Source organism: Gorilla gorilla, chromosome 15 (genome assembly GCF_029281585.2).
Source record: "Gorilla gorilla gorilla isolate KB3781 chromosome 15, NHGRI_mGorGor1-v2.1_pri, whole genome shotgun sequence".
In the NCBI taxonomy this organism is placed as follows: Eukaryota; Metazoa; Chordata; class Mammalia; order Primates; family Hominidae; genus Gorilla; species Gorilla gorilla.
This window is the reverse complement of record NC_073239.2, coordinates 58,155,121-58,169,173: the sequence shown is the minus strand read 5'-3', so window position 1 is coordinate 58,169,173 and position 14,053 is coordinate 58,155,121.

Genomic DNA, 14,053 nt, shown 5'->3' with positions numbered 1-14,053 from the left:
ATGGAATGGAATGGAATGGAATCGAATGGAATCGAATGGAATCGAATGGAACGGAATGGAATGGAATGGAATGGAATCAACCCGAGTAGAACGGAATGGAATGGAATGGAATGGAATGGAATGGAATGGAATGGAATGGAATGGAATGGAATTCAATGGAATAGAATGGAATGGAATGGAATGTAATGGAATCAACCCGAGTAGAATGGAATGGATTGGAATGGAATGGAATGGAATGGAATGTAATGGAATGGAATGGAATGGAATGGAATGGAATCAACCCGAGTAGAACGGAATGGAATGGAATGGAATAGAATGGAAAGGAATGGAATGGAATGGAATGGAATTCAATGGAATGGAATTGAATGGAATGGAAGGGAATAGAATCAACCCGAGTATAACGGAATGGAAGGGAATGGAATGGAATGGAATGGAATGGAATTCAATGGAATAGAATGGAATGGAATGGAATGGAATGGAATCAACCCGAGTAGAATGGAATGGATTGGAATGGAATGGAACGGAATGGAATGGAATGGAATGGAATGGAATGGAATGGAATGGAAAGGAATGGAATCAACCCGAGTAGAACGGAATGGAATGGAATGCAATGGAATGGAATGGAATTCAAAGAAATGGAATGGAATGGAATGGAATATAATGGAATGGAATCAACCCGAGTAGAACGGAATGGAATGGAATGGAATGGAATGGAATGGAATGGCATGGAATGGAATGGAATGGAATGGAATGGCATGGAATGGAATGGAATTGAATGAAATGGAATGGAATGGAATGGAATGGAATGGAATGGAATGGAATGGAATGGAATCGAATGGAATCGAATGGAATCGAATGGAATGGAGTGGAATAGAATGGAATCAACCCGAGTAGAATGGAATGGAATGGAACGGAACGGAATGGAACGGAACGGAAAGGAATGGAATGGAGTGAAATGGAATGGAATCGAATGGAATCGAACGGAACCAAATGGAATGGAATGGAAGGGAATGGAATGGAATGGAATGGAATGGAATGCAATCAACCCGAGTAGAATGGAATGGATACGAATGGAATGGAATGGAATGGAATGAAATGGAATGGAATGGAATGGAATCGAATGGAATCGAATGGAATGGAATGGAATGGAATGGAATCAACCCGAGTAGAACGGAATGGAATGGAATGGAATGGAATGGAATGGAATGCAATGGAATGGAATGGAATGGAATGGAATGGAATGGAATGGAATTCAATGGAATGGAATGGAATGGAATGGAATGGAATGGAATGGAATGGAATCTAATGGAATCGAATGGAATCGAATGGAATGGAATGGAATAGAATGGAATCAACCCGAGTAGAAAGGAATGGAATGGAATGGAATGGAATGGAATGGAATGGAATGGAATGGAATGGAATGGAATTCAATGGAATGGAATGGAATGGAATGGAATGGAATGGAATGGAATGGATTGGAATGGAATCGAATGGAATGGAATGGAATGGAATGGAATGGAATGGAATGGAATGGAATGGAATGGAATGGAATCAACCCGAGTAGAACGGAATGGATTGGAATGGAAAGGAATGGAATGGAATGGAATGGAATGGAATAGAATGGAATCAACCCGAGTAGAAAGGAATGGAATGGAATGGAATGGAATGGAATGGAATGGAATGGAATGGAATGGAATGCAATGAAATGGAAAAGAATGGAATGGAATCGAATGGAATGGACTGGAATGAAATGGAAAGGAATGGAATAGACTGGAATGGAATGGAATGGAATCAACCCGGGTAGAATGGAATGGATTGGAATGGAATGGAATGGAATCGAATGGAATCGAATGGAACCGAATGGAATGGAATGGAAGGGAATGGAATGGAATGGAATGGAATGGAATGGAATCAACCCGAGTAGAATGGAATGGATTGGAATGGAATGGAATATAATGTAATGGAATGGAATGGAATCGAATGGAATCGAATGGAATCGAACGGAATGGAATGGAATGGAATGGAATCGAATGGAATCGAATGGAATCGAATGGAACGGAATGGAATGGAATGGAATGGAATCAACCCGAGTAGAACGGAATGGAATGGAATGGAATGGAATGGAATGGAATGGAATGGAATGGAATGGAATGGAATGGAATGGAATGGAATGGAATTCAATGGAATAGAATGGAATGGAATGGAATGTAATGGAATCAACCCGAGTAGAATGGAATGGATTGGAATGGAATGGAATGGAATGGAATGTAATGGAATGGAATGGAATGGAATGGAATGGAATCAACCCGAGTAGAATGGAATGGATTGGAATGGAATGGAATGGAATGGAATGGAATGGAATGGAAAGGAATGGAATCAACCCGAGTAGAACGGAATGGAATGGAATGGAATGGAATGGAATTCAAAGAAATGGAATGGAATGGAATGGAATATAATGGAATGGAATCAACCCGAGTAGAAGGGAATGGAATGGAATGGAATGGAATGGAATGGAATGGAATGGAATGGAATGGAATGGCATGGAATGGAATGGAATGGAATGGAATGGCATGGAATGGAATGGAATGGAATGGAATTCAATGGAATGGAATGGAATGGAATGGAATGGAATGGAATGGAATGGAATGGAATCGAATGGAATCGAATGGAATCGAATGGAATGGAGTGGAATAGAATGGAATCAACCCGAGTAGAAAGGAATGGAATGGAACGGAACGGAATGGAACGGAATGGAAAGGAATGGAATGGAGTGAAATGGAATGGGATCGAATGGAATCGAATGGAACCGAATGGAATGGAATGGAAGGGAATGGAATGGAATGGAATGGAATGGAATGGAATGGAATGGAATCAACCCGAGTAGAATGGAATGGATAGGAATGGAATGGAATGGAATGGAATGGAATTGAATGGAATGGAATGGAATGGAATGGAATTCCATAGAATGGAATGGAATGGAATGGAATGGAATGGAATGGAATGGAATGGAATGGAATGGAATGCAATGAAATGGAAAGGAATGGAATGGAATCGAATGGAATGGACTGGAATGAAATGGAAAGGAATGGAATAGACTGGAATGGAATGGAATGGAATCAATCCGAGTAGAATGGAATGGATTGGAATGGAATGGAATGGAATCGAATGGAATCGAATGGAACCGAATGGAATGGAATGGAAGGGAATGGAATGGAATGGAATGGAATGGAATGGAATGGAATGGAATCAACCCGAGTAGAATGGAATGGATTGGAATGGAATGGAATATAATGTAATGGAATGGAATGGAATCGAATGGAATGGAATGGAATGGAATGGAATGGAATGGAATGGAAAGGAATCGAATGGAATCGAATGGAATGGAATGGAATGGAATGGAATGGAATGGAATGGAATGGAATGGAATCAACCCGAGTAGAACGGAATGGAATGGAATGGAATGGAATGGATTGGAATGGAATTCAATGAAATAGAATGGAATGGAATGAAATGGAATGGAATCAACACGAGTAGAATGGAATGGATTGTAATGGAATGGAATGGAATGGAATGGAATGGAATGGAATGGAATGGAATGGAATGGAATGGAATGGAATCGAATAGAATCGAATGGAATGGAATGGAAAGGAATGGAATGGAATGGAATGGAATGGAATGGAATCAACCCGAGTAGAACGGAATGGAATGGAATGGAATAGAATGGAAAGGAATGGAATGGAATGGAATGGAATTCCATGGAATGGAATGGAATGGAATGGAAGGGAATAGAATCAACCCGAGTAGAACGGAATGGAATGGAATGGAATGGAATCGAATGGAATCGAATGGAATCGAATGGAATGGAATGGAATGGAATGGAATGGAATGCAATGGAATGGAATCAACCCGAGTAGAATGGAATGGAATGGAATGGAATGGAATGGAATGGAATGGAATGGAATGGAATGGAATGGAATGGAATGGAATCAAAACGAGTAGAATGGAATGGATTGGAATGGAATGGAACGGAATGGAATGGAATGGAATAGAATGGAATCGAATGGAATGGAATGGAATGGAATGGAATGGAATGCAATGGAATGGAATCAACCCGAGTAGAATGGAATGGAATGGAATGGAATGGAATGGAATGGAATGGAATGGAATGGAATGGAATTCAATGGAATAGAAAAGAATGGAACGGAATGGAATGGAATGAACCCGAGTAGAACGGAATGGAATGGAATGTTTTGGAATGGAATGGAATGGAATGGAATGGAATGGAATGGAATGGAATGGAATCGAATGGAATGGAATGGAATGGAATGGAATGGAATGGAATCGAAAGGAATGGAATGGAATGGAATGGAATGGAATCGAATCGAATGGAATGGAATGGAATGGAATGGAATGGAATGGAATGGAATGGAATGGAGTGGAATAAAATGGAATGGAATGGAATGGAATCAACCCGAATAGAATGGAGTGGATTGGAATGGAATGGAATGGAATGGAATGGAATTCAGTGGAATAGAATGAAATGGAATGGAATGGAATTGAATGGAATGGAATGGAATCGGATGGAATGGAGTGGAATGGAATGGAATGGAATGGAATGGCATGGAATGGAGTGGAATGGAATGGAATGGAATGGAATGGAATGGAATGGAATGGAATGGAATGGAATCAACCCGAGTAGAACGGAATGGAATGGAATGGAAAGGAATGGAATGGAATGGAATGGAATGGAATGGAATGGAATTCAATGGAATAGAATGGAATGGAATGGAATAGAATGGAATGGATTGGAATGGAATGGAATGGAATGGAATGGAATGGAATGGAATGGAATGGAATGGAATCAACCCGAGTAGAACGGAATGGATTGGAATGGAAAGGAATGGAATGGAATGGAATGGAATGAACGGAATGGAATGGAATGGAATGGAATCGAACGGAATAGAATGGAATCGAATGGAATGGAACGGAATGGAATGGAATGGAATGGAATCGAATGGAATGGAATGGAATGGAATGGAATCGAATGGAATGGAATGGAATGGAATGGAATGGAATGGAATGGAATGGAATGGAATGGAATGGAATCAACCCGAGTAGAAGGGAATGGAATGGAATGGAATGGAATGGAATGGAATGGAATGGAATGGAATGGAATGGAATGGAATGGAATGGAATGGAATTCAATGGAATATAATGGAATGGAATGGAATGGAATGGAATGGAATGGAATGGAATGGAATGGAATGGAATGGAATCAACCCGAGTAGAACGGAATGGAATGGAATGGAAAGGAATGGAATGGAATGGAATGGAATGGAATGGAATGGAATGGAATGGAATGGAACGGAACGGAACGGAATGGAATGGAATGGAATGGAATGGAATGGAATTCAATGGAATAGAATGGAATGGAATGAAAGGGAATGGAATCAACCCGAGTAGAATGGAATGGATTGTAATGGAATGGAATGGAATGGAATGGAATGGAATGGAATGGAATGGAACGTAATCGAATGGAATGGAATGAAATGGAATGGAATGGAATGGAATGGAATGGAATGGAATGGAATGGAACGGAATCAACCCGAGTAGAACGGAATGGAATGGAATGGAATAGAATGGAAAGGAATGGAATGGAATGGAATGGAATTCAATGGAATGGAATGGAATGGAATGGAATGGAAGGGAATAGAATCAACCCGAGTAGAACGGAATGGAATGGAATGGAATGGAATGGAATGGAATGGAATGGAATGGAATGGAATGGAAAGGAATGGAATCAACCCGAGTAGAACGGAATGGAATGGAATGGAATGGCATGGAATTCAAAGAAATGGAATGGAATGGAATGGAATATAATGGAATGGAATCAACCCGAGTAGAACGGAATGGAATGGAATGGAATGGAATGGAATGGAATGGCATGGAATGGAATGGAATGGAATGGAATGGCATGGAATGGAATTGAATGGAATGAAATGGAATGGAATGGAATGGAATGGAATGGAATGGAATCGAATGGAATCGAATGGAATCGAATGGAATGGAGTGGAATAGTATGGAATCAACCCGAGTAGAAAGGAATGGAATGGAACGGAACGGAATGGAACGGAACGGAAAGGAATGGAATGGAGTGAAATGGAATGGAATCGAATGGAATCGAATGGAACCGAATGGAATGGAATGGAATGGAAGGGAATGGAATGGAATGGAATGGAGTGGAATGGAATCAACCCGAATAGAATGGAATGGATTGGAATGGAATGGAATGGAATGGAATAGAATGGAATGGAATGGAATCGAATGGAATGGAATGGAATGGAATGGAATGGAATGGAATGGAATGGAATCAACCCGAGTAGAACGGAATGGAATGGAATGGAATGGAATGGAATGGAATGGAATGGAATGGAATGGAATTCAATGGAATGGAATGGAATGGAATGGAATGGAATGGAATGGAATGGAATGGAGTCTAATGGAATCGAATGGAATCGAATGGAATGGAATGGAATAGAATGGAATCAACACGAGTTGAAAGGAATGGAATGGAATGGAATGGAATGGAATGGAATGGAATGGAATGGAATGCAATGAAATGGAAAGGAATGGAATGGAATCGAATGGAATGGACTGGAATGAAATGGAAAGGAATGGAATAGACTGGAATGGAATGGAATGGAATCGAATGGAATGGACTGGAATGAAATGGAAAGGAATGGAATAGACTGGAATGGAATGGAATGGAATCAACCCGAGTAGAATGGAATGGATTGGAATGGAATGGAATGGAATCGAATGGATTCGAATGGAACCGAATGGAATGGAATGGAAGGGAATGGAATGGAATGGAATGGAATGGAATGGAATGGAATCAACCCGAGTAGAATGGAATGGATTGGAATGGAATGGAATATAATGTAATGGAATGGAATGGAATCGAATGGAATCGAATGGAATCGAATGGAATGGAATGGAATGGAATGGAATGGAATGGAATGGAATGGAATGGAATCAACCCGAGTAGAACGGAATGGAATGGAATGGAATGGAATGGAATGGAATGGAAAGGAATGGAATTCAATGGAATGGAATGGAATGGAATGGAATGGAATGGAATCAACCCGAGTAGAACGGAATGGAATGGAATGGAATGGAATGGAATGGAATGGAATGGAATGGAATGGAATGGAACGGAAAGGAACGGAATGGAATGGAATGGAATGGAATGGAATAGAATGGAATTCAATGGAATAGAATGGAATGGAATGAAACGGAATGGAATCAACCCGAGTAGAATGGAATGGATTGTAATGGAATGGAAAGGAATGGAATGGAATGGAATGGAATGGAATGGAATGGAATGTAATCGAATGGAATGGAATGGAATGGAATGGAATGGAATGGAATGGAATGGAATGGAATGGAATGGAATGGAATGGAATCAACCCGAGTAGAACGGAATGGAAAGGAATGGAATAGAATGGAAAGGAATGGAATGGAATGGAATGGAATTCAATGGAATGGAATGGAATGGAATGGAAGGGAATAGAATCAACCCGAGTAGAACGGAATGGAATGGAATGGAATGGAATGGAATGGAATGGAATGGAATGGAATGGAATGGAATGGAATTCAATGGAATAGAATGGAATGGAATGGAATGGAATGGAATCAACCCGAGTAGAATGGAATGGATTGGAATGGAATGGAATGGAATGGAATGGAATGGTATGGAATGGAATGGAAAGGAATGGAATCAACCCGAGTAGAACGGAATGGAATGGAATGGAATGGAATGGAATGGAATTCAAAGAAATGGAATGGAATGGAATGGAATATAATGGAATGGAATCAACCCGAGTAGAACGGAATGGAATGGAATGGAATGGAATGGAATGGAATGGCATGGAATGGAATGGAATGGAATGGAATGGCATGGCATGGAATGGAATGGAATGAAATGGAATGGAATGGAATGGAATGGAATGGAATGGAATGGAATCGAATGGAATCGAATGGAATCGAATGGAATGGAGTGGAATAGAATGGAATCAACCCGAGTAGAAAGGAATGGAATGGACCGGAACGGAATGGAACGGAACGGAAAGGAATGGAATGGAGTGAAATGGAATGGAATCGAATGGAATCGAATGGAACCGAATGGAATGGAATGGAAGGGAATGGAATGGAATGGAATGGAGTGGAATGGAATCAACCCGAATAGAATGGAATGGATTGGAATGGAATGGAATGGAATGGAATAGAATGGAATGGAATGGAATCGAATGGAATCGAATGGAATGGAATGGAATGGAATGGAATCAACCCGAGTAGAACGGAATGGATTGGAATGGAATGGAATGGAATGGAATGGAATGGAATGGAATGGAATGGAATTCTATGGAATGGAATGGAATGGAATGGAATGGAATGGAATGGAATGGAATGGAATGGAATGGAATCTAATGGAATCTAATGGAATCGAATGGAATGGAATGGAATAGAATGGAATCAACCCGAGTAGAAAGGAATGGAATGGAATGGAATGGAATGGAATGGAATGGAATGGAATGGAATGGAATGGAATGGAATGCAATGAAATGGAAAGGAATGGAATGGAATCGAATGGAATGGACTGGAATGAAATGGAAAGGAATGGAATAGACTGGAATGGAATGGAATGGAATCGAAAGGAATGGACTGGAATGAAATGGAAAGGAATGGAATAGACTGGAATGGAAAGGAATGGAATCAACCCGAGTAGAATGGAATGGATTGGAATGGAATGGAATGGAATCGAATGGAATCGAATGGAACCGAATGGAATGGAATGGAAGGGAATGGAATGGAATGGAATGGAATGGAATGGAATCAACCCGAGTAGAATGGAATGGATTGGAATGGAATGGAATATAATGTAATGGAATGGAATGGAATCGAATGGAATCGAATGGAATGGAATGGAATGGAATGCAATGGAACGGAATGGAATCAACCCGAGTAGAACGGAATGGAATGGAATGGAATGGAATGGAATGGAATGGAATGGAATGGAATGGAAAGGAATGGAATTCAATGGAATGGAATGGAATGGAATGGAATGGAATGGAATGGAATGGAATGGAATGGAATGGAATCAACCCGAGTAGAACGGAATGGAATGGAATGGAATGGAATGGAATGGAATGGAATGGAATGGAATCAACCCCAGTAGAACGGAATGGAATGGAATGGAATGGAATGGAATGGAATGGAATGGAATGGAATGGAATGGAATAAAATGGAATTCAATGGAATATAATGGAATGGAATGGAATGGAATGGAATGGAATGGAATGGAATGGAATCAACCCGAATAGAATGGAGTGGATTGGAATGGAATGAAATGGAATGGAATGGAATTCAGTGGAATAGAATGAAATGGAATGGAATGGAATTGAATGGAATGGAATGGAATCGAATGGAATCGGATGGAATGGAGTGGAATGGAATGGAATGGAATGGAATGGGATGGAATGGAGTGGAATGGAATGGAATGGAATGGAATGGAATGGAATGGAATGGAATGGAATCAACCCGAGTAGAACGGAATGGAATGGAATGGAATGGAATGGAATGGAATGGAATGGAATGGAATGGAATGGAATTCAATGGAATAGAATGGAATGGAATGGAATAGAATGGAATGGATTGGAATGGAATCGAATGGAATGGAATGGAATGGAATGGAATGGAATGGAATGGAATGGAATGGAATGGAATGGAATTCAATGGAATATAATGGAATGGAATGGAATGGAATGGAATGGAATGGAATGGAATGGAATGGAATGGAATGGAATGGAATAAAATGGAATTCAATGGAATATAATGGAATGGAATGAAATGGAATGGAATGGAATGGAATGGAATGGAATGGAATCAACCCGAATAGAATGGAGTGGATTGGAATGGAATGAAATGGAATGGAATGGAATTCAGTGGAATAGAATGAAATGGAATGGAATGGAATTGAATGGAATGGAATGGAATCGAATGGAATCGGATGGAATGTAGTGGAATGGAATGGAATGGAATGGAAAGGGATGGAATGGAGTGGAATGGAATGGAATGGAATGGAATGGAATGGAATGGAATGGAATGGAATCAACCCGAGTAGAACGGAATGGAATGGAATGGAATGGAATGGAATGGAATGGAATGGAATGGAATTCAATGGAATAGAATGGAATGGAATGGAATAGAATGGAATGGATTGGAATGGAATCGAATGGAATGGAATGGAATGGAATGGAATGGAATGGAATGGAATGGAATGGAATGGAATGGAATGGAATTCAATGGAATATAATGGAATGGAATGGAATGGAATGGAATGGAATGGAATGGAATGGAATGGAATCAACCCGAGTAGAACGGAATGGAATGGAATGGAAAGGAATGGAATGGAATGGAATGGAATGGAATGGAATGGAATGGAATGGAATGGAATCGAATGGAATCGAATGGAATCGAATGGAATGGAACGGAATGGAATGGAATGGAATGGAATGGAATGGAATGGAATGGAATTCAATGGAATAGAATGGAATGGAATGAAATGGAATGGAATCAACCCGAGTAGAATGGAATGGATTGTAATGGAATGGAATGGAATGGAATGGAATGGAATGGAATGGAATGGAATGGAATGGAATGGAATGGAATCGAATGGAATGGAATGGAATGGAATGGAATGGAATGGAATGGAATGGAATGGAATGGAATGGAATCAACCCGAGTAGAACGGAATGGAATGGAATGGAATAGAATGGAAAGGAATGGAATGGAATGGAATGGAATTCAATGGAATGGAATTGAATGGAATGGAAGGGAATAGAATCAACCCGAGTAGAACGGAATGGAAGGGAATGGAATGGAATGGAATGGAATGGAATTCAATGTAATAGAATGGAATGGAATGGAATGGAATGGAATCAACCCGAGTAGAATGGAATGGATTGGAATGGAATGGAATGGAATGGAATGGAATGGAATGGAATGGAATGGAAAGGAATGGAATCAACCAGAGTAGAACGGAATGGAAAGGAATGCAATGGAATGGAATGGAATTCAAAGAAATGGAATGGAATGGAATGGAATATAATGGAATGGAATCAACCCGAGTAGAACGGAATGGAATGGAATGGAATGGAATGGAATGGAATGGCATGGAATGGAATGGAATGGAATGGAATGGCATGGAATGGAATGGAATTGAATGAAATGGAATGGAATGGAATGGAATGGAATGGAATGGAATGGAATCGAATGGAATCGAATGGAATCGAATGGAATGGAGTGGAATAGAATGGAATCAACCCGAGTAGAATGGAATGGAATGGAACGGAACGGAATGGAACGGAACGGAAAGGAATGGAATGGAGTGAAATGGAATGGAATCGAATGGAATCGAACGGAACCAAATGGAATGGAATGGAAGGGAATGGAATGGAATGGAATGGAATGGAATGCAATCAACCCGAGTAGAATGGAATGGATACGAATGGAATGGAATGGAATGGAATGGAATGGAATGGAATGGAATGGAATCGAATGGAATTGAATGGAATGGAATGGAATGGAATGGAATCAACCCGAGTAGAACGGAATGGAATGGAATGGAATGGAATGGAATGGAATGCAATGGAATGGAATGGAATGGAATGGAATGGAATGGAATGGAATTCAATGGAATGGAATGGAATGGAATGGAATGGAATGGAATGGAATGGAATGGAATCTAATGGAATCGAATGGAATCGAATGGAATGGAATGGAATAGAATGGAATCAACCCGAGTAGAAAGGAATGGAATGGAATGGAATGGAATGGAATGGAATGGAATGGAATGGAATGGAATGGAATTCAATGGAATGGAATGGAATGGAATGGAATGGAATGGAATGGAATTCAATGGAATGGAATGGAATGGAATCTAATGGAATCGAATGGAATCGAATGGAATGGAATGGAATAGAATGGAATCAACCCGAGTAGAAAGGAATGGAATCGAATGGAATGTAATGGAATGGAATGGAATGGAATGGAATGGAATGGAATCAACCCGAGTAGAACGGAATGGAATGGAATGGAATGGAATGGAATGGAATGGAATGGAATGGAATGGAATGGAATGGAATGGAATGGAATGGAATGGAATTCAATGGAATATAATGGAATGGAATGGAATGGAATGGAATGGAATGGAATGGAATGGAATGGAATCAACCCGAGTAGAACGGAATGGAATGGAATGGAAAGGAATGGAATGGAATGGAATGGAATGGAATGGAATGGAATGGAATGGAATGGAATGGAATGGAATCGAATGGAATCGAATGGAATCGAATGGAATGGAATGCAATGGAATGGAATGGAATGGAATCGAATGGAATGGAACGGAATGGAATGGAGTGGAATGGAATGGAATGGAATGGAATGGAATGGAATTGAATGGAATAGAATGGAATGCAATGAAATGGAATGGAATCAATCCGAATAGAACGGAACGGAACGGAACGGAACGGAACGGAATGGAATGGAGTGAAATGGAATGGAATCAAATGGAATCGAATGGAACCGAATGGAATGGAATGGAAGGGAATGGAATGCAATGGAATGGAATGGAATGGAATGGAATCAACCCGAGTAGAATGGAATGGACTGGAATGGAATGGAATGGAATGGAATGGAATCGAATGGAATGGGATGGAATGGAATGGAATGGAATGGAATGGAATGGAATGGAATGGAATGGAATCAACCCGAGTAGAACGGAATGGAATGGAATGGAATGGAATGGAATGGAATGGAATCAACCCGAGTAGAACGGAATGGAATGGAAAGGAATGGAATGGAATGGAAAGGAATGGAATGGAATGGAATGGAATGGAATTCTATGGAATAGAATGGAATGGAATGGAATAGAATGGAATGGATTGGAATGGAATCGAATGGAATGGAATGGAATGGAATGGAATGGAATGGAATGGAATGGAATCAACCCGAGTAGAACGGAATGGATTGGAATGGAAAGGAATGGAATGGAATGGAATGGAAAGAACGGAATGGAATGGAATGGAATGGAATCGAATGGAATCGAATGGAATCGAATGGAATGGAACGGAATGGAATGGAATGGAATGGAATCGAATGGAATGGAATGGAATGGAATGGAATCGAATGGAATGGAATGGAATGGAATGGAATGGAATGGAATGGAATGGAATGGAATGGAATGGAATGGAATGGAATCAACCCGAGTAGAACGGAATGGAATGGAATGGAATGGAATGGAATGGAATGGAATGGAATGGAATGGAATGGAATGGAATGGAATTCAATGGAATATAATGGAATGGAATGGAATGGAATGGAATGGAATGGAATGGAATGGAATGGAATGGAATGGAATGGAATGGAATGGAATTCAATGAAATAGAATGGAATGGAATGAAATGGAATGGAATCAACCCGAGTAGAATGGAATGGATTGGAATGGAATGGAATGGAATGGAATGGAATGGAATGGAATGGAATGGAATGGAATCGAATAGAATCGAATGGAATGGAATGGAAAGGAATGGAATGGAATGGAATGGAATGGAATCAACCCGAGTAGAACGGAATGGAATGGAATGGAATAGAATGGAAAGGAATGGAATGGAATGGAATGGAATTCCATGGAATGGAATGGAATGGAATGGAAGGGAATAGAATCAACCCGAGTAGAACGGAATGGAATGGAATGGAATGGAATGGAATGGAATGGAATGGAATGGAATGGAATGGAATGGAATGGAATGGAATGGAATTCAATGGAATAGAATGGAATGGAATGGATTGGAATGGAATCAACCCGAGTAGAATGGAATGGATTGGAATGGAATGGAATGGAATGGAATGGAATGGAATGGAATGGAATGGAATGGAAAGGAATGGAATCAACCCGAGTAGAACGGAATGGAATGGAATGGAATGGAATGGA